Here is a 26,088-nt window from a genome sequence, read left to right as displayed (position 1 = left end):
TGACAGCTTGTGTTCTGTCTGTTAAGAAGTTGCAGATCATGCAGAGAGTGGGTCCTGGGAAAAAAATCTTGTGCAATTACCTGATGAGGAGGGGGTGTGAGATCATGCAAGATGCTGCCGACTGGTCCGGGAGAATGAGAGCGGGAATGTCTCTTTTGTCAAGGATAATGCAGATATTGTCTGTGAAGTTGATGAGTGCTGTTTCTGTACTGTTGTTGGGCCGAATCTGACCTGTGCTGCGTTGGCTCAAATTTAGCACTGTATAAAACAATGCTCCAAGACAGCATGTGTCTTCATGTAAAGGGCATGTGGCTGCAAGAATGGGTCCCTCCTTAATCAGGAATGTGGAAATGAAGTCCAGTATAGGTTTAGCTAAATTTATGGGACATTAGTTAAATTTAAGGCAAACCTACATAATCCATACATAAAATGGGAAAAGTGTTTGCTATGCAATTTTTTGGGCCTGGTATTAGCCAAAAACATTGGCTGCTAGTAAAAAAATATGCATAATGTACTTATAGAGTCTTTCGGTCAGCCTTATTCATTCACTTTTCCGTTATCGTGTAATTCGCATTTTTCTTCTTCCCATTACAGCATAACGTATTGAACAGTGGGTCAGCCCACTTCAGGATTTGCTTAACTTCACTGTGATTGACGGCATTCTTCCCTTTCACAAGGAGCAAATCCACAGACAAAGTAGTTCCCTTTAGTGCCATGGACTACTATGCCAGTGTGCTTTTGGAGACCCAAAAACTTTTTGCTTTTAGCCAATGTTTTATTTTTTTGGATTGACCAGGCTCTGGCTGCTTCCTTAACAATAAATATGTGCAAAAATTATAATAAATCAAAATAACCAGTGACAAAGCCGAAAGGATGGCAATCAACGCCAGACCTATTGGCTTTGCTAATGCTTGTTAAGCTTTGTCAATGATTGCTTTAAGGAATGTGTAGTTTTACCATGGAACGTTTTTTACGTGGTGTTTGTTGTGTTCAATGTTGCTGCATGCTCTGTTCTACTCATTGTGTTCCCCATCAGATGCTGTTTTGTCTCACAGTGAAGTCAGTCATGTTGCTCTGGCTGTTTTTTCTTTGCTTCACCAATCGTATTTGTTCCATATTTTCAATACTGAAACATCTTATAAGAGAGGTTAAAAAAAACAATTTGAGGCACATTTTTAGTGCTGAAAGGTCTTGTTGGTGACGTAATTCTAGTTCATCTGACACACATTTAGAATGTACAGTCCTGAAAAAATAGATTTTCATAACTGTTGTTGCTACATAAACTGCAGTATAAGCAAAACTGGTCCCAGCACAAAACAAACCATACAAAATAAGCATCAATAAACACTTAGACAAAAAACTGAAGAAAGTTCACGTGTTGTTTTAATCACACTGAACTAAAGTAAGCATGTAATTAACTCAATTATTTAGACACACATCTTTTCAACAGATACTGAATGTGCCCCGAAAGGGAAGGAAAGGAGGGGGGGTCAGTGATTGAGTGTGGAATTTAAGGGAAAAGTGAAAACAATAGCATATCCACTTAATAACACTAGGACCTTACAAAATGTGAACACCTACACGAATCAAGGGGTCGAAACGTCGACACAACATTACTGCCAGTATCATCACCAGTACATGGTGCACTGTGATTTTCATTATACATGGCGCTTCCCGAATTTGTTTACATTGCATCTTATGATTGGATCTACGTGTAACATGTGGCATTGATTAAATAATGCCGACCAATTTGATTGTTATTAAGTGGATATACTATTGTTTTCACTTTTCCCTTAAATTCCACACTCAATCACTGACCCCCCCCCCCCCCTCCTTTCCTTCCCTTTCGGGGCACATTCATTATCTGTTGAAAAGATGTGTGTCTAAATAATTGAGTTAATTACATGCTTACTTTAGTTCAGTGTGATTAAAACAACACGTGAACTTTCTTCAGTTTTTTGTCTAAGTGTTTATTTTTAAGTTTTAAAGAAATTTTTATTAAACATAAGCAGAAGTTACAATCAATAATACAGCACAGTATATAGAAGCAATACAAATAGAAAATAGATTATATATAATAAAGAAAGAGGAAATGAAGAAAGAGGGGAAGAAGGGGGAGAGGGAGAGAAAGAGGAAATTATAGGTATATCCTATAATAATACCATAAAAAAAAAGGTATTATACACAATATAAAACAAGGCACATCATAGTGAACCCACTGCCACAAATTCACCTATATACTGAGAGCATATATAAAATAGAATAATATTTAAGATACCTTAATCTAAATAACCTTAATTTAAGGAGGTTTGGAAACTTCTTCTATGGCTGGAACATGAGAAGGTAATGATTGAGCAGATAAATCTAAAAAATTGGTAACAGGAAGCCACAAAAGATCACGTTTAATAGCCAAAGTGATCGGGTAAACATAAGCTCTATCTAACCTATGATTATAGCAAACACCATACCACCAGGCCTGAAAAGAGACATTAGAAGCATTTTTCCAGGACTTAGTGATTTGTTGAAAGGCAACAGCAATGAGTAAGTCAATAATGAGGGGATTAAGGGAAGTGGATGAAGACCAAACTTCCGCAGCACTACCTAGAAAAATATGAGAAAAGGAAAAGGGGATATGCGTGTGAAATATTTTGTTAATTTGCTGCCAAACTTTAATCCAAAATTGATAAATAACCGGGCAAGTAAACAACATATGATTAAGGTCTGCAACAGGGGCTGGACATGACCAACAAGTGGAGGGAGAGAGAGGATTAATCTGATGTAATTTGGCTGGAGTAATTAAAAGTCTATTATATATGAAAAATAATGTTTGTGTAGTATTTGCCGCCCTAGAAGATTTCCTTATCTTAGTCCAAATGTTATCCCATATTGACGTGGAAAAGGAAGTGTTTAAATCGGATTCCCAATTAGTTTCAACTGCAGATTTGTCCCGAGTTTGACCAATGTGTCTCAATTTATTGTAAATTTGAGAAGCTGAGGGGTTCGATTTCAAGAATGAAATCGTAACAGGAGAAGAAATGGTCTGTGAGGAGGGAGTCGCGAGTTTATCATAAGAACTTTGGGCAGCTAAAGTCAATAATTTATACTTAGAATAAAATGAGGAGGGAAGAAGGACGCTCCGTTGCAGTATAGGAAAAGGTATGCAAGTATCCCCTGTGAAAAGTTGATGAGTCCATTTAAGACCAAGATTGAACCATTATTTCCAAAAAAGAGTGCGATTATTGATCTTAATACGAGTATTATACCAAATCGGTGATTGCAAGAAATGAGTACGGTCATCTAAACCGTCTAGCTTAACAGGATGAAGAGTTTTACGAGTATGTTTAAGAATGGGAAGGGAGAACTTCTGGGGAGTATTCGATATAGATAAAAAGTCATCAAATGAGAAAGGGTAAATGAAAGAGGCTTCAATATCTACCCACAGAGGTAATGATAACAAATCAGTCGTATTTTGAGATAATAATGAAGAGGAATTTTTAAGAAAGAAGGAAGTATGATATAATGCAAAATCAGGGAAATTAACCCCACCCAGGTTTTTAGGATTTTTAAATTTGGAAAAAGACATCCTAGATTTTTTGTTCTGCCACAAAAATTTTGATAAAATAGTATATATTTGTTTGTAACAAGATTTAGGGATGTTAACAGGCAGATTAGATAAGAAAAATAGGATGATAGGAACCAACATCATCTTTACAGAATCTAATCTACCCCACCAAGATAAAAATAAGGGATGCCATCGTGTTGTGGAGCTAATTAAAGTGGACTGGAGGTTCTTAAGATTAAGCGATACAGTTTCTTTAATAGAAGGGGTGAACCATAAACCAAAGTATTTAATTTTGGTAGGGCTCCAGTGGAAAGAAGAAGATACAAAATCAGCATGGAAACAATATTTATTTAATGGAAGAATTTCACATTTATCCACATTAAGTTTGTATCCTGAAACAGAAGAAAAAGAAGAAACTTCTGAAAGAAAAGCCGGTAGAGAGGTCTGAGGATTAGATAGAAATAAAAGAATATCATCAGCATATTCTGAAAGTTTTAAGTGTTTATCACCATACGGGAAACCAGTAATACTGTCATTCAACCGGATTTTAGATAAAAAGGGTTCTAGAGTCAGAATAAATAAAAGAGGAGAAAGGGCACAACCTTGGGAAGTGGGAAGTGGGAAAGAAGGAGAAACAAGACCATTAGCTAAAATAAACGACCTCGGAAAAGAGTAAAGAAGAGAAATATAAGAAAGAAATCTAGGGCCAAAACCAAACCAAGTAAGAGTCGAAAACATAAACTGCCAATTAACCCTGTCGAAAGCTTTTTCAGCATCCAAAGCTACAGCTGCTAACGAAGATTTATGGGAGTGAGATTTACTAAGAACATTGAAAAAGAGGCGAGTATTATCTGAGAGATGACGACCTTTAATGAAACCACATTGTTCTCTGCCAATTAAATGAGGTAAAATATTATCCAAACGGAGCGCAAGAATCTTTGCAAAAATTTTATAGTCCAGATTGATTAAAGAAATAGGCCTGTAGTTTTTACATAGTGCATGGTCTTTACCCTCTTTTGGAAGAAGACAAATCAAAGCCTCTTGAAAAGAACCTTCAGATTTTCGGGAAGATATAAAAAACAAGAACAAATTAAGTAATTTAGGGATAAGTAATTTGGAAAAATGGCTATAAAATTCTATGGTAAAACCATCAGGACCTGGAGCTTTCCCTTTTTTAAGTGACTGGATAGCAGTAAAAATATCTTTAGTCTGGATATCAGACTCTAAAGAAGAGAAGTCTACATCTAAAGAAGGAGGCGGAGGTATAGAAGCTAAATACTGATCGATGTCAGATAAGAGAGGAGTAGATTCAGGAGTATAAAGGGATTTATAAAAGTTAGAAAACTCCGAAAGAATGTCTTCATCTGTATGAAGCACGGCATTGGTAGAGGATACGATAGAATCAATTTTAGTACGTTCCTTTTTTATCTTGAGATATTTAGCAAGAAGATTGCCAGATTTGTTCTGCACACTATAAAATTTAGCACTAGACTTGAGTAAATATAAATTTGCAGAGTCAGTAGAAAGCTTATTAAAAGAGAGTTTAGCACTAATTAATTCTTTCAAGGTAGATTGACTTTTCGAAAAATAATAAAGATGTTCCAGTTTTTTAATTTGTAAAGTGAGTGCATGAGAGGAAAGAGAAGCTGCACGTCGTTTTCGGGCAACAAAGGATATAACAAAATCTCTAGAAGCAGCTTTAAAGGAATCCCATACAAGTTGAGGGGATAACTGAGGGGATTCATTTTCCTCAAAGAATAAGGAAGCGAATTCGAGAAAGGCTGGTGTGAACGTAGGATCTAAAAGAAGAGAGTTATTGAATCTCCAGCGTCTAGTACCCTTAATGGGAGGAAGTAAATCTAAACTCAAGGAAACTGGGGCATGATCTGAGAGTAGAATAGAACCTATGTCCGAATGAGAAATGTGCTGAAGTAGGGCCTTAGAAATAAAAAGGTAATCTAATCGGGATTGGGAGGAGTGAGCTGGTGAATAATAAGTATACTCTTGCAGTGTGGGATGGCAAAGTCTCCAAGAGTCTACAAGGGCTCTTTGAGAAATAGTGGACATGAATTGAGAATGCATAAAAGACGGGACAAATCTGGAGCCGGAATTCCTGCCAATAAAGGGATCCACAATCATATTGCAATCCCCCCAAAAAATTAAGTAGTCATCAGTACATTGCATTAAACGGGAGAGAATTTGAGGCCAAAACAACTTATCCGGCGAAGTGGGAGCATAAACATTAAAAATAGTAAGGGGAATCTTGTTAATTAGTAAGGAGATCACCACCCATCTACCCTCAGAATCATTATCTTGACTTATGAGTTGAACATCTAAGCGTTTGTGACAGAGAATAGCAACGCCATTGCGTTTTCCGGAACCTGGTGATGCGAAAACATGGCCCACCCAACATCGTCTCAATTTAGTTATTTCAGAGTCTGGTATATGAATTTCTTGTAAAAGAGCAATATCTCCTTTTAAGTTTGCAATATGAGACAAAACTCGTTGACGTTTGATAGGAGAACCCAAACCTTTAACATTCCAAGATATAATATTCAACGACATGTTAGAACTTATTTAAACATTTTTAAAACTGTTCGTAAAGGAAAATATTGTGCATAAAGGCAGAGGCAATCAAAGGGCACAGCAAAACATGAGGACAATTTCTTATAATGAAAAAACAGCAGTGAGAAACTGAAAAGATCAAGAAACAATATAGGAAAATGAAAATGAGGATAAAAGAAAAGTTTTAGATAAGTGAGAAATATAAAGTAAAAACCAGAAATATATAAGAACAAAAGAATGAGGAAAAGATAAGGAAGGAGAGAAAGAAAAAAGGGACAGAAGGACAAATTAAAGCTATCAATTGATAAAACAGTACAATAACAGAAAAACATACCACAAAAGAACAAGAAAAACGGGGTAGGTGGAGCCATATGGGGAAGGCCACACGACAGATGGGAGGTCACAGAACGTGAAATACACAGAAGAACACCATCCAGGCGAAACGAAGAACATTAAGTAGGGGAGTACGGAAACCACGACCTGGGAAAAAAGAGATAAAATAAGATAACACTTAATGTGAGAAATGATAATGACACCAAAAACTTACAAATATGACTGACACACACGAATTGCACAATTATGGTAAATACGCCACAGGCACTACACGACATATCATGGTTTAGAGATATCCATAGAAATTCCTTTACAAGAGTCCAAAAATTGTTGCAGGACAGCTGGGTCTTCATAGTTGGTGGTTCTGTTGTTGTAAGTCACTTTAAAAAGGCAGGGGTGGAATAAGCCATAACGTGCGTTCAAACTGCGTAGAGCTGGTCTCATATCTAAAAACCTTTTTCGACGGTCAGCAGTTATTTTGGCATAGTCCTGAGCGAAGTAAAGATTGGAACCGTTCCAGGAAATTTTTCCTCTTTGTTTGGCTGCCTGTAAGACCTTAAGCAGATCTGTATATTCCAGAAAATACAAAATTACTCCTCTGGGCTTTGTGGATGAAGATGAAGAACGGGGACTCTGGCCCAAACGATGTGCACGCTGGATATTTAATGGAGGAGATTCCGGAAGACCAAGAAGATTCGGAAGAAATGACTGAAAATAGGATATGGCGTTAGACCCTTCAAGACCTTCAGCCAAGCCATAAATGCGTAAGTTATTACGCCTATTTCGATTTTCCAACTGTTCAACCTGTTGCTGAAGACGTTCAACATCTTTATGGATAAGAGGAACCTTGTCAGCGAACTCCTGAACAGAGTCAACACGTTTCTCCAGAACATCAACCCGCTGCACAGTGTGAGACCAGTTATCCTCTAAGCTCAGCAAACGGGTGTTGGTTTCCTCCATATATGGTTTGAGGGCACGAATCTCCTCAAGAAGAAGTTCCATTGAAAGAGGTGTAGCGGAGTTAGTGGGAGATGGAGGATTCGCTTTCCCTCTTTTTCTAGGCATGAAGGGAGCTGAAGACGGAATTTTAGATCCCTGCTTGGAGCCTAAACGAGTCGTAGAAGAAGAGGAGCCTTTTATGGGCATAGAATCACTAAGAGCTTCGTCTGTATTTTCTTGTAAAATAGTGAACGGATTGAAGTCCTCTAAAGGGGCACCAGCGGATTGCGGCACTTCTTTACGGTTGCTCCGAGATGTCGCCATAGTGTAGAATTGAAAGAGGGAGATTCTCAACAAAGCTCCAGAGAAAAAAGTCACTGTAGAAAGTTTCCAAATTAAGAACAAACACAGTACCACTCTAGACGCAGAAATGCTGGCGACGGTTCCAAAAGATTCTGACCCGGAGAGTCTTGTTACACAAAGTAGGCTGGTAGAAATATGGATCCTTGACAATCGGTTTTTGACCCCCAAAGCTAGAACCAAACGTGAAGCCACATAACTTGAAGTAAATAATAACGCAGCTGTAATGCTCAAAACTGAAGACCCAAGCGCCTCTTCACACAGGAAATCAATGAGGACATAGAAAAATAGAAGGTTTCTGAGTATGCAGTCATTTCAGGCGAAAATACGCATCCTCTGAGGTAGAATAGCAAGGAATATGAAAAATGCCTGAAAAATTAAAACAAAATGAAAACAAAATGGCGGCCGCGAGTGCATTTCGGCCGTTTTGAGAAGAAAAAACTGTCAGAAGCTCACCAAACGGTGGGAAAGATATTGCATTGCGTCAGGAGACACTTCCGACGTCGATAAATGTACTTTCCGCGCTCCAAAAAGGGGTAGAAATAACCTGGATAGGGTGCACTGTGTCACGGCACCACGGAGCTCCCGAAATCGGCGGCCATCTCCGAAGACGCCGAAGCCACGCCCCCTTGTCTAAGTGTTTATTGATGCTTATTTTGTATGGTTTGTTTTGTGCTGGGACCAGTTTTGCTTATACTGTCCTATACCCAGGTCCCAGTGATTTTGGGTTGACCCCTTCTTTAACTGCTACATAAACTGCAGCACAATGTCAGCCCAGGAAACATTACATTCATGGGAAGCAACAAAACAGAAACGAGCCACACGCATGCTGTTATTGATCCATATATAGAGTATGCAAACCTTTCTCAAGAGCAAATTTTGCAAAATTTCTGATTTCGAACCTTGTTGAAGGTTGTAAAGTTTATGGTTTACCTTTGCCGAGTCTTTTTCAATATTGTTGGATAATTGTCACAGCGCTGTGTGTTAGTGTACAAAGTAGGCACCATTTTCTTTTGCGCAATTTGTGACATTTTGGAAAAATTATGTGAAACTATGCGTAGTTACATGAAAAGCAAAAGCGACCTTTTGTGCTAATTGTTTGGTGAGCAATGCATCCTGGCATCAGTTTTGTACATAAGGATGCATTTCTTGCTACAAATAGCGCAAACAAGCACTGCATACAGCAGATGGTCACTTTCTGGTTGTTAGCATTGTTCTTGTATGCTTGTGCTAAATGACTCAACGTGTCATATTTGCTTGATTTCCGGAATTTTGAGTAACATGTGGAACATGAAATTACACAAGATTATGTCCGCATAATTGAAATTTCGCCTGACCCTCATTTCACCCAAGGCAAATCTAAGTGAATTAGAAAATGTATGCAGAATTTTTCTCTGCAAATGTATCTTTTGAAAAGCTTTTGAGTTCAAGATGAGAATTTTTTTGCACCATTTGCTTTCTGCAAATTTACCATTTACAGAGTTTTTCTTAGTGAATGGAATTGCCATAAAAAAACACCTTTTCCTTCATTGTGAAATCTGCATCAAAATGTTGCCATTACTTCCACAAATGGAATTACCAATACCGTGGTGTTTGGTAGATGAGGAGGGCCAGGAGCTTTTCCTGAGGGTGTAAGTGTCAAAAATGTTTACATATTCAGATGTCCATTTACAGTAAATTTTGTAAAGCTGCCATACTCCTGGAAATCTATGATTCTTGTACATTTCCAGGTCTACGCCTGAAATTCTTTGAGAATCACATAAAAGTGAGAAACATTCTCCAAATTTAGGAACACAACCTATATTGGTACATTTATTGATTTTGCAACTCCGGCGTTGTATATTGAGCCCATCCTAATTACTGGAATAAGTGTGAGGAGTGTTGCGTTAGCTGATGCATGTTCTATCTCAAGGGTTTGGAAAATTACGCATTTAATTGAGGTTTAAAGACTGAATAAAACACGCCTCCTTGTTTTATTTTTTCAGTTATGCATTTCTCCTTTTCCATTCACATAACCAACAATGCAATGTTCTTAAAAAAGTATAAAGGAGATATGAAGCTTTAACGCCCAAGCAAAATGCCATTTCTAGTTCAAATTCTAAGATTTGCTTATGTTCTACAAGGCTAATTTGCAAATATATTTTTTTCTGAAAAAATAAATCCATGCCCTAGGGTAGCTTTTTATCCTAACCAGTGTACCTGTGCCATCTGAAGCCAGTTCCTGTGGCCAGTGATGCTTGATCTGTTAGTGTCTGGGTTCCAACCTCATTCCAGCCTTCACTCATGCAGTCAGTACCTAACACGAGTGAAGCTAGGTCAACAGATTAGCTAATTAATGACTTGCACATCTGCCCTGATGGGCAAGGATGGCCAACCAAGCCCCCACCTTCCACCGACATGCAGTCTGCGGATCAAAATAGCTGTCAGATTTCGCTGTAAGAAGAAACGTGTATTTACTCACCCTTACAAAGCTAAAGCCTCCTCCAGATGCCTTCTTCCTTATGCTTGAGACTGACTATCATGAGCAGAGGAGGAAGGGATCCGGTAGGTGAAGCTCCTCATCCATCTTTCTTGCTGAACTGTTCCTGAAAATACAGGGCTTACTTTCACGTGGACCGGAAGACCACCTGCAGTGCTGCCAGCATCGGAATGGAAGTCGTGGGTGGAAGGATCCTATGACTTTTTGTATGCGTTTATGTTTGAGTGTAACTAAATGCATATATATGCCTCATCTGTTTGTGGACAGAAAACGTTTATTTTTAGAAGCCGAAAAATACTGAAAATTGTGGGGCATATTAACAAGGAACAGGGAAAATTAATGCTAAGGGCGCTTAGCGTTAATTTTTTTAACACCCGCTAACGCTGGATAATAATGCCTGGTTATCGCGTTATTAACAACGCTAACCACCTAGTCGATGAAAAATCCAGTGATAGCGGCATTTTGGGAGGTTATCGCTGGTAATGCAGCGATAAAACTGCAAGGATAGGGATATCCTTGTTGATAGCCCATGGTGGATTTAGCAAATTAGCAGACGTAAAAAAGCAGCGTTAACCATGGTTAGTGCTGCTTTTTTTGTCTCTAACAGGGTTAGCGTGAAGTTTGATAATAGGAGAAATGTCGCTTAGCGACATTTCTCCTATTATTTTGCTCTGGAACGCCCACTTTGCATCTCATTAGAGATGCAAAGGGAAGCTAGTGAAAAAGGGTGCTAACATGCGATTTTGCATGTTAGCGCACTGTTGTTGATAGGGCGATATTTTTATCTCCGCTTCTTTGGCTTTTAAAGCCAAAAAAGCGGAGATAAAGCCCTTGTTAATCTGCGCCTGTGTTTCTTGGGCTTGACTCTCCAGGCAGCGTTTCATGAATTCCAGGCAACAGCTGAGCAGATAGACAGCATGGAGAGTTAACAAAACATATAGAAATAGGATGAGATTTCTTTAAATACAGGCATATGTTAACATATATTTGTAGTATAATGCTAATATGTACCTGTGAATTTAGTGTGTTGTTATACGTGGCAGCTTAATTTGCTAAAACGTGACATGCCTCCAAGTATGCGTGCACATCCAAGAGTAAATAAACATGGAAATATCCAATTTTACAGCTCCATTTATTCTCAAAACACAAAACAAATATGGATAAATACCAATAATATGGCCAAATAATAAATATGAATAAATGCAGACGGAAATGTTAAAAAATAAAAATACCATAAACCCAGGGGCCCTTTTTGTGACTGTACCAAGTAGCAGTGCCAACTCCACAATGAAAAGGACGTCAGCTATCAATAGCGACAAAAAAGACACTGGAGTCAGCACAGGGTTAGCCTGTGCCATGATGAGGGCAGGGCCACCCCTGTGAGTGGATGTCAGTCGTCGCAATGCCATCTAAGGCTTCCATCCTTCCAGGGTCTCACCTGGAGCACCATTAAATTGTCATTAACTCAGTGGGAGTAAGCGCTACAAAAAACGAATAATTATGAAAGCCTTATTAGCACTCTTGATTGGTTTCCGATGTGCAATCTTAATGGGGTTCTTTAAAAGTGCAACACTCATTATTAGAAAGAAAAATGTAGGATCAGTCTCCATTCATACTCAGTCTTTCTGCACTGCGCACGTTTCTGTTCAAGTGAAAATAATCCTCGTAAAATATATTTGCTGAAAACAGCGTTTTAATTTCCCGTGCCGCTGTAAAAGAAAATAAAAGAACAAAGGAACCGAGGATTGCTTACAGGAAAGGTGACCGGATGAGGAGGGCGCCGCCGTGGTGACGGAACACAGAAAGTCGATCATTAAATATTAGCTTTCATAGCTAGAAAACGCCACATTTTTGTGGAACGTAGTAAAAATAAAACATTACACACTGGTTGGTGCTTAAGGCGGTGAGTAACTGAAGCTGTGAGGAAACCGCCAGCTCGTTGACAAGAATGTTCGCAGTGTGTGCTCCTGGGCGACGCAGATTCGGCACATCATAACACAGTTTTTGCGGTATCTTTTTATCACATGTCCGTGTCTATTAAATGCGACTGTTCCCGCCCCGGGCCTCTGAAGCGATCTGATGCTGCCTGTCACCAAGGCTGAGCCACTTAAATACGAGTTTATTGCTTTGGGAACAGGATGGTCAGATCCCCTGTGAAGTCGAACTGTCATGTTTCCAGTTACGCTCCCATCATCTCCTCGGGTGAGGGAGAGGAGGGGAGGGGTTGTGGTGGGTGAGGGGGGGGGGGACGAGAAGCTAAGCACATGGCTAATAACAGAAAAGGACTGGATTTGGTCAAGTGTTTGTGAAACAGAGGGGCATATTAACAAGGAACAGGGATAATTAACGCTAAGGGTGCTTAGCGTTAATTTTTTAAACGCCCGCTATCACTGGATGATATTAACAACGCTAACCACCTCGGCGATAAAAAATCCAGCGATAGCAGCATTTTGGGAAGTTATCGCTGGCAATGCAGCGATAAAACTACAAGGATAGGGATATCCTTGTTGATAGCCCATGGTGGATTTAGCCCTGTAATCCACCTCCCATTGGATTACATGGCTAAATCTGAAAATTAGCAGACGTAAAAAAGCAGCGTTAACCGTGGTTAGCGCTGCCTTTTTTTGTCTCTAACAGGGTTAGCGTGAAACTTGATAATAGGAGAAATGTCGCTTAGCAACATTTCTTCTATTGTCTGGAACGCCCACTTTCTCATTTGAGATGCAAAGGGAAGCGTAGTGAAAAAGGGTGCTAACATGCGATTTTGCAAGTTAGCACCCTGTTGTTGATAGGGCGATATTTTTATCTCCGCTTCTTTGGCTTCTAAAGCCAAAAAAGCGGAGATAAAGCCCTTGTTAATATGCCCCAGAGTTTTTATTACTGTTTTTTTTACATAAAAAAACTTTCAAGATCAATACTATCCTAGAGGTGGACGAACCACTGAAAGCTCGAGCCAGGCTAGAGCTTGAAACCAGGCTCTGGCTTAGTTGGAGGTTCTGTTGGAGCCTCAAGCCCATAACGAGCCGAGCTTTCGGGCGAATACTGCCTTCCATCCTCTACCTACGATGCGACCTTGTGGTCAGAGCTGCTGACTGTGAAAGAAGGGAACAGGCAGAGCTCGAGTCGGGGTACCACGCGGGTGGACGGCATCCCCCCACTTATTTTACCGGGAGCTCGATAACTGGAGCAAATGGAGCCACACATTCACTCTTTGGCCTCTCTGGGACAAGATCGGAGCTCATTCAGAACGCTGCTCACGCGCTGGCTTCTCTGATGCAATCGCATCTAAGGTGTTAGCGAGGGGAGGCAATGAGTGTGATGGTGCAAGCTACCTTTCGTGATGTCACTTCCTGTCGTGACGTCAGCATCCCCCCACTTCTTTTTTTAGGACTTGTGCCCTGGGAACAGGTTTGAGTCTCGGTGCCGGCTCACTCGGCTCCACAGCCTGTGATTCTGTACAAATCTCTTAGGGCCTTATTATGAGTTGGGCTTTTCCAATGCAAGTATGTTGGTCAGACCGCCATGGGACCACTTCTGCTGCCAGGGATCCACAATCCCTGGTGGTCTTGCAGCGGTCAGAGAACCCTAACATGCTGGTGGTGCCACTGCGGCATAGTTAAGCATATTAGCAGTTTCCTCACCGCCACAGTTTTCATGGCGGTGAGCCCGCCATGAGAAGTGTGATAGTGAGGAAACAAAGGGGGCCCTCTCTGTGCCAGTGAATGCATGCTGGGCCCCCCTGTATGCATGCACCCCACTTCCTGCAGGGCATGGATTTGATAGTCCATGCCCTGCAGGAACGTGCAATGGCGTTCGCATTGCGGTGCCTTGAGCCTTAGCACTGCACCCCTGTAGACCAGCCGCCCCAGGACCGCCCAACCTAGATTCCAGTCGGAATCCGGCGGGCAGTCTCAAAATGTCTTTGGTGATTTGGCAGCGGGGCGCTGGCATAGTGGCCCTTTGCCACACCACCAAATCCATAATAAGGCCCTTAATCTCCCCACGCCTATGTGATCTAACTGTTGCTCATGTAAAGAGCTTCAATAACCTTCAGGTCAAGTTCGCGTGGCATTACAACGCAATTTTTACAACAGGAAATCCATTACAACGCATGTCATTACAAAGCATTCCTCTAAGTAACGCCCCGGAGAATTAGAATAGCAATTTGCGTTGTACTAGATTATACGTCATAATGACAGGCGATGTAATGGATTTTGAATTGTAAAAAATGTGTTGAAATGGCATGCGTTGTAAATGCATGCGTTGTAACGTGTCCTATTCAATACATACCCATTTAGTGGCTTATTTGTACAATGTGAAACAAGAAAATTCATCGAGGCTTCCCCACTTAAATTGTGTTATCCGACAAATGATTTGAGTCACTAAAACTATTTTTTCTTCATAATCGCATATTAAAGCACTTTCAAATATGTGAGTTCAAACTTACGGTTGTGCAAAAATAACACTTTTAGAAGTACTTTGCAGTGCTATAGTGTGCCCTATTAGTGTCAAAGCTTCCACATGTTAAAGAAATACACTTTGTTTTTACTTTGAAGAGGCTTTATCATAATTTATTATTTTCGGGGTTTGGCTTGTGCTTGGGCTCTAAGATCCAAGTCAGACGCTTAACTCGGCTCTGGCTCATCACTTCCATATAAATTTGTTGGCTCGCCCACCTCTATATTATCAGTTAAATTTACTTTCAGTTGTGCCAGTCAGCACCCGTGTCCTACCTACATATCCCATATGAGGTAACAAAAGCTGGTGAGCCTCGACAGGATTATGAAGTGCCCTGTGCTGCAATAGAGACGTAATACCAGAAAAAAAGAAAACTTGGGGGCATATTATCAAGCACGGCGTTACAATTATCGCCGCTTTAGCGGCAGAAAACTGCAGCTAAAGCAGTGATAATGGGCTTGATAATATGCCCTTGAGAATTCCAATAGAAGCCCATGTGGACACTAAAGCGGCGATAATTGTAACGCCGTTTCTTGATAATATGCCCCTTGGTTCTGTAATACTGTGGCAATCAATAGTTTTACACAATTTATTTCTTCACTATCATGCTAATGCTAACATTTACTTCTTAGGTATCACGCTAATCCTACACAGCTGAAAGAAGCATTTTGAGACGGCTACCGTGTAAGGGGATAGCACTGAAAAATCAGGCTCTAGGTTAAAAAGATGTTTCCGGGGTCACATGATTAAATTCTCTGCACAGTGATTCCTGTCCGATGTCGGAAACATGGTGTTATGCAGGGTGGAAATCTGAAGCATTATAAAACAAGCATAGGCAAAGTCAACAAGTCTGGCTTTAATGTGCCAAGGCATTTAAACAATTAACATCCACAAATGATGTTTACATGAACTCTTCCAACACTAATTGGAGTACAAACTCCAACCTCCTTAGTTTTAGAAAACTTATGAAATCGAATCTATTCAAGGAGGCATTTTACTGGTCACCTAACAATTTAGCAGGAGGAGAATAAAGAATTTTGACAAGGGCTTGCTTTTCATCCAGCTGATTGAACTAGGGCCATCAACTACTTATCACGTTTTCTTAGCACACTTAATTAACCATAAGATAAAAATGTAACACTGTAGAAAGAATACATTCAACTTAAAGCAAGTAAGTAGCCACTCTGTTTCTAGCCTTCAGGTCCAGGTCAATACAAACTGCACTGATTGATGTTTCAGGGCCCCATGCCAACAATAACTTTTGTCACTAGTGTAGGAAGGTGGTGTATTGTGTGGTGATGCTGGTTAGGCTTCACCATGCAATATTATAACAAACCCCAAGGAGAGTCCTTAGATTCACACTAATAACTCCGTAGCTCAATCCTGGTAGAGTGGCAAAGAATAGTCAGGCTTTGTTAAAAGAACATGTGTTAAGAATTTCAGAGTACCATCAGGAATGATAAGTAAATGAGACCTCTCGAAAGAAATCCAACAGCAATTTATAAAAATAAGGCAGATTTTTATCTTAATTTAGACACCAAAACGAACGGGATCAGATACATATAACCAGAGTTATGGATTTTAGAAGCAATAGAAAACCAGTGCAAAATAATACAATGAAACTTTATCATTGCTGTCAACGGTTAAAAACCACTAGTAACAATCGGTCACTTGCAGGTCGAGTTGAATGGAACTCATGAACGGTAAAAGTGATGTGGGTCCCAGGACGACGTCACCACAGTCAGTTCAATTTTACCTGGCCCATGGAACCCGGGTGCAGAGTTGTCCTGGCTATCCCTAGTGCTGAACTGGATCTGCGGTAGAGCTGATTTTTCCGCTTACACAGTGCTGCAGGGAACAAGATGCAAAACCACAACAACAGAGTCACTGCTGATGTTAGACAAAAGTTAGATGGAGTCCCCTCTAGGTACAGCATCGAGTGCAAGGGTTGGTTACCGGACTGGAGACCAAAAAGCCTTGGCAGCAATAAGCAGAGCAAATGGTTAGTTCCACATCCGGTGGTCCTGGGGAACACGGTAGATGCCTGTAACTTCATGGAAGGCAGGCAGACCGTTCCCACAGTATACTAGACCATCTGGATCTGGGCGATCCCTCGAGGGTCCGATGGTCAGCAGTTCTTTGGATCCGGAGTGTTGTTTTACCTGCAGTTTACCGGATACTAGTACCACTAGCCCAGTGGTTCCCAATCTGTGCGCCGCGGCACCCTGGTGCGCCATCAAAACTAGCCAGGGGCGCCGCAAACAGATACGCACCAAGCTCACAGTTTGAGAACCACTGACTGATACACAATAAGAGTCAGGCGCGCAACACCCATTGGACTCACAGGGCTTCAGCCCCCCCCCCCCCCGTCGCGTGTGGTAGCCCGGGATGAGACAGCCTCGCGGCGCACACACAGCCGCACCCGAGCACTTCACAGGTCTTTAAAAGACCATTTGCATGTTAATGAGGCCTCGCTGTTGTTTCACCCCTTCTAAGAGCCCCTGCAGCTCCACTCTGCCTATGGCTTAAAAGGTTCAGCCCCCCCCCCGCGAAATTTTTCTTAGCCCCCCCCCCCACCCCCCCCCCGAAATTTGGCTCTAGTTGCGCCTCTGATAAGAGTAATACCTGCGGTGGAGGGCAGGATGCTTCAGACACTGATTTGTAATCGGTGGCGGTTTTGTTTATTCTTTCAGTAATGCAGTTCAAAAGGAGCGGGGAAACTGGAGTTCAGGAGAAAGGTAATAAATCCCACACGCCTAGCGAGTGCACAATTCCCTTGCTCCCAGGGACCACTCAGCAAGGAGGGAGGAAGCCTTGCATAACACTCCTACAAACGGACGGAAACGCGCATGCACTGCAGCACCGTGATTAGGAAGTTCAGGCAGAACCATTCAAGGGGAGTAGGATGGGGCCTACGTGGGATACCCAAGGACAGCAAGTTGGCAGACAGGGCAGCCAGGATTCGGGTCGGAGGTGTTACTTAAGAAGGAAATAAAACGTCCTGCGGCGCTCAAAGCGAAACTAAACATTTGCAGACAACCTGCTTTTACACACAACGCCCTTGAAGAATAATGATTCACAGCGCCGGGGAGCCCTCTCTGGTGCAGCAGTGCAGGCACAAGTGGGCAGGGGAAAACTCATGGCCACTAGCCGTGTTCTCAGATTTACACATATAATGGGAATTATCTCAGTTGGTAAATGTGCCAGCTGCTAAGAGCTGTGCAAAACCTGTGGGTCATAGAGAGTTTGGAAAGACTAATCCTGGATTATAGTGCAAATTATGTGCATTTGCTTCTCTAATTTATGGCTTGAGAACAATACTTGTCTATGTCTGCTGCTATTCGTCATTAACATGACATTTCCTATTTGCTTTATCCATGTCCTCAATGCACGGATCAAGTAGTATGTGCTGCCCTCTGGGTGTAGGCTCCACCACCCACTCACTGATCTCCACTTCCTGACATGCCACTGACGATTGTACTTTGTCTTTGCCTTCACAATTTTCTATTTTGCACAATGAGGTTGTGCAAGGACAGTGATTGCCTTTCAATATTCAAATGAGTCCTGCGCACTCAGACACAGCCAGCATTTCGCTCCTGATGTGTGCCACCGTGAGATTCAAAACAACCCTCTTGTTAGATTTTGCACAATGTCACCATAATAGTCCAAGGACATTTTTGTCTTATATATGTCACTGCTTTGAATGTCCTGTTCGAACAAGTCATGCTTTTTAATTATGCCTCCCGGACTAGACTGATGCAAAACAAATGGGCTGCAAAAGCACCGTAAATTGAAATGTACATTAATACGGTGTAGTTTACTTATTGTTTCATAATATAGTTTCCTGCATTAAAATTAACCTCTCCAATCATGCATCTGTTGGTCCTGAGTTAGCCTTGATGCAGGCAGCACTGTGCTCACATGAATATAGAAGTCTATCTTTGACTCTCCCCAACTGCTTGCTGTGTAGACTCAGTGGAAATGATTTAGCAACGCTTATTGTGAAGTGTAGTAAACAAGGCATGGTGGGACACTGATAACAGGACAGGAGCACAACAATAAGCAAAACATTAAGTACTAAGGCAGCAGGGGGAAGCTTGCTTCAGATTCCATGGCTGGCCATGCACACCATAATACTGACAATGCGCATTCCAGATCTGTGAGCACATATGAGAGGGCTTCCAAAGCTCATTTCTGGGCTTGCACTGCCAATCATAGGGCTATCCAGTGCATGCCAAAGAGCCCCCAGTGCACACTCCAGGTCTTCCAGTGCATCCAAGGAATATAAGGGCTGCTATGCCCTCTGCAGGATCTAAGTGCCCCTGGTTTGTTAAAGTGCAGCCATGCACCACTCCATTCTACACATATCCAATGTGCTTTGACGCCACAAATGATGAAACTCACAATAGCTGCACTCTTACACCTAGCAATCATGCAAAAGGTGCCCATGAGAATACGTTTTTTCATTCCCCCCCACCCCCATCTTTCCCCCCATTTGGTTCGAAAGAGTGAGCCCCACATCAATCATTATAATACCTTTGTCGGCTTCATCCCAATTATTTTCAGGATGAAAAATGGAAGTACTCCTAAGGCTGGGTTTACATCCCCCCACCGCCAAAAGAATGTAACATATTGGGGAGCCGCAGCAAACGGCCAATAGGGCAAGGGAGCCGTGGGTGGAAAAAGTTTGGGAACCACTGCACTAGCCCATGGGAGTCTGAGGATGGTTCATGCTCTCACAGAGGTCACTCTGTTTGGGGGAACTGAGATTTAGCCTAAGACGAGTCTCAATCAGGCAGTTCCAGGAGTGTTGCCACAGGTGCAGATTATCCGTCTTTCGGTTTGGGCAAATCTTGTTGTCACAGACACGGGTCTCTTATATGTCCTCTTCGATGCAGGTTGACACAAAACCGAGATTCTGGTGTCACGGTTAGCCCTTAAATCACAGATTCAGTGGCACAAGGGATGTGGGTGCAAGTGGCCAACGGGCTACTTTGCCCACTGGCCAATCTGCTCCTGAGGTGACCACATCGTGAGTGCAGGTCACCTTTCTTCCCCAGAACCCATGATTTTTTACCACTTTTAAAAATGGCAGGTCTTCCTTAGCTGTACAGACCAGGCAGTCCACACTAAAGGTGTGGCTAGTCTTCTTGGGTTCTTGGGGTGTACACCTCCTGCTTATCTAATTTCCCACCTGTCCAGGAGCAAATGTGCCTGGGGCAAGGGGAGGGCTGTTTTTTCTTTTGGGAGGCAGCATAATGCACATCAGAGGTGGTGTAGCCTTTGCAGCTCACCATCTTGATGTGCCACTTTACTAGCCATCCTGAGGGGGACCTCTTTCTTGCTCATGCCTTTGTTCCTGACTCCTGGGAGTGTTCACACTGCCGGGCTGGAGGTCAGAATCCTGTCTTGGCAGACAGAGCACAGGAAAGCTGGGGCAACCAGGCAGGCAACTGGTAAGATAGCCACCTGGGTGCATGCCACATCACCCTTGACATGCAATTCATGTCAGGGGTGAGGCGGCTCAATCATTGATACCAAACTTGACATATTTAGGCGGTACCATAATGGAGCTGCCAATTTCAGGTTTCCCCTGGTGCCAACCCATGTTATCCTATGAACCGTTTATCATTTATAATGTCCTTTAATGGTAAAGGCCACTATAGAGACATATAAGCATGCACTTACATGTCCACACCTTTAATATAATGCACCCTGCCTCCTGGGCTTTGGATGGCCTTCCTTAGGGGTGACTGGCATATTAAAGACAGTGCATTGACTTTGCCATACATAGTGAGGGCAAAGTCAAGTTCGAGCAGTTTGCACTGCTCCTGCAGTCTGCAGTGGCAGACCTGCTGTCAATAGTTTACTTGGGTCACTCAGGGTGGTACAAACAGTGCTGCAAGGCCTGGGGACCCCTTTACCACACATGCCATGGGTACCACTGTTACCATATACTAGGGACTTACAAGAGGGGCAAAGTCCGGGTCAATTAGGATTGCTAATTTACACATAACAGTTTTAGCGAGAGAGTCATCACCATCAACATTGGAGCGGGGGGGTGTAGAGTGGTGCAATTCCAATTTTGAGCTATGAATTATTAGGGGAACCAGGTATTTGAAGGTTAAATCAGGGGAATTTAAATGTAGACATTTTTCTGAATGTCATGTAAAGTTATTAACTGTGCTGTAGGTTATCTGAGATGGTGCATCTGTTTTAAGTATTATGAATATGGAGTCCAATTTGCAAAGCAATTTTCGATTGTAAATGTACATTTACAGCTCAAAATGTCTATATATATGTATGCCAGAAATTCAAACAAAGGAATCCTGGCTGGCATAGGTGATTTTACATGTTCACATTTGTTTTTAAAGAATGTTGAAAATTCCACAGTAGTAAATCCCACACATGGGAAGGGAAGTGGGCAAATCAAGGTTTTGTTAACATTGTGAGTTTAGGAAATGTGCACATTCACATACATTTGTGGTCTTTCCAAACATCCTATCTGAGCCTTTCCCACCCTTAAAATGGATATTTATTCCAGCTGAGGTCTTTCTAGGATGCGAAGTGTAATGGTTAAACCCAAGATTTTGTGGGGAGTAGGCGAAGAGCTTTATAAACAGATAAACATGTTTTTCCAGCAGAAAAAATATGCATTTGCACAGCGGCCTTTATTCTCCCTACACCAGATAGAATTACACACAGAGGAAACAAAGCCTGGTGAAAAGCCTGGAAACACACTCCTTTGAGCGGAATTACAGATGTACTACTGGGGCTGTTTGCGAATACAAAACAAGACGTAAATGGGAACCCCTAGGTCAATCAATCAATCAGTCAATATTTGTAAGATTCTGCTTGTTAGATCTGACTTTTTCAGCGGGTTTATCCCCAGACTTTTAGTTTTTTGGCCTCTTGCTTTTGACTCTGTTTTTGTTTGTTTTAGGACCATGGGAACTTTACCACTGCTGATCAGTGCTAAAGTGCATATGCTCTTTGTGTAAATTGTTATTATGAATTGGTGTTTCCATGATTGGCCTATCTGATTTTGTACTAAGTCCCTAGTACAGTGCACTGTGTGTGCCAAGGACCTGTAAATCAAATGCTGCTAGTGAGCCTGCAGCACTGATTGCGCCACCCACACAAGCAGCCTTGCAAAAGGTTCTCAGACCTGCCACTGCAGTGTCTGTGTGCAGTTTTTACTGCCATGACAACCTGGCAAGTTCACCCGTTTGCCAGGCCCTAACCTTCCCTTTCTTACATGTGTGTCACCCCTAAGGTAGGCCCAAGGTACCCCTATGGGCAGGGTGCAGTGTATGTGAAAGGTGGGGCATGTACTGATGTGTGTGATAAGTCCTGATAGTGAAATACAGTGTATTTCGGTTTTCACTATTGAAAGGCTACTGTCCCATAGGATAGAATGGGGAATACTTTGCAATATCTTACAAGTATAACTTCCAATTGGGACAAGATAGAGAAATAGAGTTTAGTATGCCTGAACTCAGAATATAAAAATGCATCTTTAAGTAAAGATAATTTTTATACTGTGTGTTTGAAAATACAACTTTTAGAAAGTGGGTACTTTCTTGCTCAGCCAACCTGTGTGCCTCTGCTGGTATGTGGATTGACTGTCTGGCTTTAAAGTGACGGGCTGGGAATGTGCTTTCTCTCAGACAGTCACTGGGGGGTTTAATGTGTGTCCTGCCTTTCCTGGATGAGTCAGGGCTGGGCTGAAAAGACCAGGGTTGCATTTAGAGTAGTGGGAGAAGATTCCCTTGCACCTGAATTGGCCTGGTCTGCCTTAAACAATGCGGTCTCCACCTCCTACCGGGAAGCTGGACCAGAGAGGACATAACTGGTTTTGACTGAACACAGAGCCTCTCTGCCACAAGATAGCAAAGAGAAATGCTGTATAAATATTGTGGCCCAGACCCCAGAACTATAGAATACTTCTGGAATCAAGAGGAACCTCTGCAAAGGAGAAACGCTGGGAAAGCTGAAGAAGAAGTACTGCCCCTTTGCTGTGTGCTGTTTGGGGTTGGCCTGCAGTAGCTGTTTCTGCCAAGGAGAGGACAAATACTTTGCTGTGTATCCTGCTTTATGATCTCCATAGGGCTTGAAATAGAGCTTGCCTCCTGTTCTGAAGTCTCAGGGACACAAAGACTTCACCACCAGCTCCCCCAAACTTCCTTGCTGGGAGTTCTGACCTACCAAGAGGCGCCTGTTGGTAAGTTTGGCCTCTGGAGGTTTTCCTGCTATTGGGAGCTGGAAAAGAGACTCAACTATAAGAAGCATGACGCATCCGCTCCTGTTTCTGATGCATTGCCGAAGAAACTGATGCAGCATCTGCCTGCGGCTGAAGAAATCACAGCACGCCGAATCCCGTGCACCGATCTCTGAAGTCTGAGATCACTGCACTGATTCTGCCGAAGGCCCTGCTGTGTGGCTGCAAGAACCAACGCATCGTGGGACTGTGGCTGGAGAAACCAATGCATCGCTGTGGCCATCGGGGTGCCAAGCCTACAAGGACACTGGGCCGCAGTAAAAAACAGACGCATCACCTCCCCTTCAGTAAGAACCGATGCAGCACCTCCCCTTCAGTAAGGAACTAACACATCACCTCCCCTGCGTGGCAGTAGGGAACCAACACATCACCTCCCCAGGAGTAAGGAACCAACGCATCACCTTCCCTGCGCATAAGGAATCAACGATTCACCTTCCCTGTGGCTGTTTTTGTTTATGATTGTGATGGATCCAAGGTACTTTGTGTTGAAAGTGTTGCATCTATAGTTTGCTATGGACAGAACTGTTTTTACCTTTTAAGAAGTACATTTTGATTACTGTATTGAGGATTTCTGTCATTTTGGTCTTGTTTGGTTTAGATATTTTTCTAAACTGGTATAGTGTCCCTTTGTAGTGTTTTCACTGAATTACTGTATGTGTGCACAAATGCTTTAGACACTGCCTCTGAGATAAACCTGTCTGCTCGTGCCAAGCTACCAAGGGGGTGAGTATGGGTCATTTTAGAAGTGTATCCCCCTTACTCTGACTAGGAAAATGGGTCCCTACTTGGACAGCGGTGCAAACCATTGCCATCTAAAGACCCTCATTTCTAACACCGCTAATCACTAATGAGGGTGTCCAGTCGCTAGTTTGCTGGGCTCAGTTGAGAAGCCATGTCTTGAGACTCTTCCTGAAGTCTGCCAGCGAGGATGATGTCTCGAGGTGGAAGTGAAGGCTGTTCCAGGGATTGGCGGTGAGATAGGAGAAGGAACGACCTCAACCGTGGCATCAGCAGATGTGTGGTGCCATGCGAGGGTGAGGGAGGCAGAGTGAAGGTCTCTTGACGGTTGGTGTAAGTTCAGGCAGTGGTTCATGTATGCTGGTCCTTGGTCATGGAGGGCTTTGTGGGCGTGTGTCAATATCTTGAATTGGCAACTTTTCTGGATGGGAAGCAAGTGGAGGTTCCTTGAGGTCTAGATCTCTCTGCGGCATTTGATACCATCTCACATTCTCTGCTCGTGGAGAGACTACATTCATGTGGTATCCGAGGCACAGCCTTGAAATGGCTGCAGAATTTTCTATCAGATAGATGGCAAACGATAATGCTTAGACCCTACCTTTCACAGAAATCTCGTCTCGATAAGGGCGTACCCCAGGTCTCCTGTTAAAGTCCAACATTATTTAATGTATATATGGCCCCTTTGGCAAAAATTGTAGAATCATTAGGGGTCCAAATATTCTCTTATGCTGACGATACTCAGCGGATGTTCCCAATTGGCCCTAATATAGAAGCCGAGCAAACCCGATTCTCGGTGGGTATGCTCGCCATCTCAAATTGGATGACGGAGAACTGCCTCCAGTTGAATCCCAGCAACACTGAGGTTATGCTAATGGGGAAAGCCTCAACCATCTGGACTGATGATTGGTGGCTGCACCAGCTGGGAGTTGCCCCTACTCCCACTCAATCCGTGTAAAATCTTGGCCTAAAATTGGACCAGACACTGTCTATGAAAGATCACATCTCTGCCACCACCAGCTCCTGTTACTTCAGCTTACGTCTTCTACGTAAGTTCCTGCACTATCTGCCTATTAAACATCGCAGAACCCTGGTCCAGGCGATGGTGATCAGTCGCTTGGACTATGGGAATGCATTGTTAGCTGAAGTTGGTGAGACGTTGCTTGCTAAACTGTAGGTGATTCAAAACACTGCAGCAAGAATGATTTTAAATCGTCCTCCAGGCACTCCCTCAGGCCCCTTGTTGAGAGAGCTACACTGGTTACCAGTGAAGAAGCGATCCAACTTTAAAATCAGCTGCCTTACATTTAATGCACTAAATGGCAAAGGTCCCCTTTACTTTAAAAAAAAAATTACTAAACAGGTATCTGGTTGAAACCTCAGATCTAATTCCTTAGCTCTCTTAAAATTCCCTCGAATACGTCTCAGTCGTACGGGAGGTAAGGCCTTCTCGTACCTTGCTCCACGGTACTGGAACCAACTGCCCCTTGCACTGCGCGAATGTTCCTCATATACTGCTTTTAAGGAAACAATTAAAAACTTTTCTGTTTTGAATTTTTACATCATTTGGTTTTGACCCCCCTCTCTTTCACTAGGTAAGCGCCGACTTGCCCCCGGGTGAGTCGTTGCGCTATAAAAGTAGATATAACATAACATAACATAACATAGGGAGATGTGGGTCCAAGTAGACAGATTGAGGATGAGTCTGGCTGCCGATTTCTGTATTGTCTGGAGTCATCTCATGAGTTTGATGTTGGTTCCTGCATACAGTGCATAGCAGAAGTCCAGCCGGCTGGTGGTTAGGGCTTCAGTGGCGGTTTTTCTTGTGTTGACGGGGAGCTATTTGAAGATTCTTTGGAGCATGTGGAGAGTGTGAAAGTATGCAGAGGAGACTGCGTTGATCTGTCGTTTCATGTTGAGTTTGCTGTTCAGGATAATGCTGAAATTGTGGGTGTAGTGTATCAGTGTGGGATTGGGTCCGAGTTGGGCGGGCCACCAGGTGTTGTTCCAAGTGGAGGTGTTGTTGCCAAAGAACAGCACTTCGGATTTGTCAGTCTTGAGCTTCAGAAAGTTGGCCTTCATCCAATCGGCGACATTCTTCATGTAGTTGTTAAAGTTGCTCTTCATGGTAGTGGGGTCTGCTGAGAGCAAGAGGATTAGCTGGGTATCGGCAGCATAGGATATGATGTTGAGATTGTGGACCCTGACAATGTCGACTGGAGGTGTCATTTAGGTGTTGAAGAGGCTGGGGCTGAGGGATGAACCTTGAGGGATGCTGTAGATGGTGGTCTTAGATTTCAAGGTGAACGGAGGTAGGCAGATTCTTTGAGTTTGTTCCATGAGGAACGATGTGATCCATCTTAGTGCGTCTCCTTC

The 26,088-nt window shown here is 42.6% G+C and overlaps 1 long non-coding RNA gene across 2 annotated transcripts in view; it reads right to left on the bottom strand.

The window, feature by feature from the left end:
• The window catches only part of LOC146796647 (uncharacterized), a 256,000-nt gene that overhangs the window by 52,029 nt on the left and 177,883 nt on the right, over positions 1–26,088 (bottom strand). The window contains exon 3 of one of the 2 annotated variants that reach the window (XR_014969945.1): positions 6,490–6,607. The exons of the other annotated variant lie outside the window; for it this stretch is intronic. This is a non-coding gene — a long non-coding RNA (uncharacterized LOC146796647). Of the gene's footprint in view, positions 1–6,489; positions 6,608–26,088 lie in introns of those variants that run through there. 2 annotated transcript variants of the gene reach the window in all.

Source organism: Triturus cristatus, chromosome 10 (genome assembly GCF_964204655.1).
Source record: "Triturus cristatus chromosome 10, aTriCri1.1, whole genome shotgun sequence".
NCBI lineage: Eukaryota > Metazoa > Chordata > Amphibia > Caudata > Salamandridae > Triturus > Triturus cristatus.
Note: the sequence above shows the minus strand (reverse complement) of the source record. Positions and strands in the feature narration are given on the sequence as shown.